Raw genomic sequence first — 1,049 nt, forward strand, 5'->3', positions numbered from 1 at the left:
AAGTATTTCCTAACCTTCATTGATGATTGCACAAGAAAGGTATGGATTTACTTGTTAAAGAAGAAAAAGTGATGTCTTTGAGAGCTTCAAAAGATTTAAAGCACTGGTTGAAAGGAAGAGTGAGAAAAAACTAAAAACACTCAGATCAAATGGTGGAGGTGAGTATGCTTATGCCGAGTTCAGTGACTTCTGCAGCAAGGAAGGTATTCATCATGAAATAACAGCTCCTTACACACCTCAACACAATGGTGTGGCTGAAAGGAAGAACAGAACATTGCTTAGCATGGCTAGATGTATGTTGAGGACAAAGAACTTGCCTAAGAAACTTTGGGGTGAAGCTATTGCTACTGCAGCATATATCCTAAACAGAAGTCCATCAAAAAGATTGGAGAACAAGACACCTGAGGAGGCTTGGACAGGGCAGAGACCTAGCATAAGTCATCTAAGAATCTTTGGATCACTATGCTATGGTCTTATACCTGAGATAAAAAGAAGCAAGCTTGAGGATAGAGGAGAAAGATTGATCTTCCTGGGATACCATACAACTGGAGCATACAGAGTTTACAATCCTACCACTCAGAAATTCATGATTTGTAGGAATCTGAGGTTTGATGAGAATCAAAGTTGGAATTGGAACCAAGAAGACAATGCCTCAGGAACCAAAACAGTTATGAAATTTGATGAATGTAGACTACATCCAGATGAGACTGAAATGACAATGTCTGATGATGATATTGCAGATGAAGAAGATGTTCATCAACAATCAAATACAAGATTAACGAGTCAGAGAAGTAGGCAGTCATCAACAAGACTTAGAGACTTTGAAGTTTTCTCAGATTCCTTGATAACACAAGAAGGGGATTTTGTTCATATGGCTTTGATGGCAGAGATGGAACCAATTAACTTGGAAGAAGCTTTCAAACATACACACTGGATCAGTGCAATGGAAGAGGAGTTAAGGTCCATTGAAAGAAACAAAACCTGGACTCTAACAAATCTACCAACTGGAAAGAAAGCTATTACTGTTAAATGGGTATACAAGACCAAGT

Source organism: Lupinus angustifolius, chromosome LG02, assembly GCF_001865875.1.
Source record: "Lupinus angustifolius cultivar Tanjil chromosome LG02, LupAngTanjil_v1.0, whole genome shotgun sequence".
Lineage (NCBI taxonomy): Eukaryota > Viridiplantae > Streptophyta > Magnoliopsida > Fabales > Fabaceae > Lupinus > Lupinus angustifolius.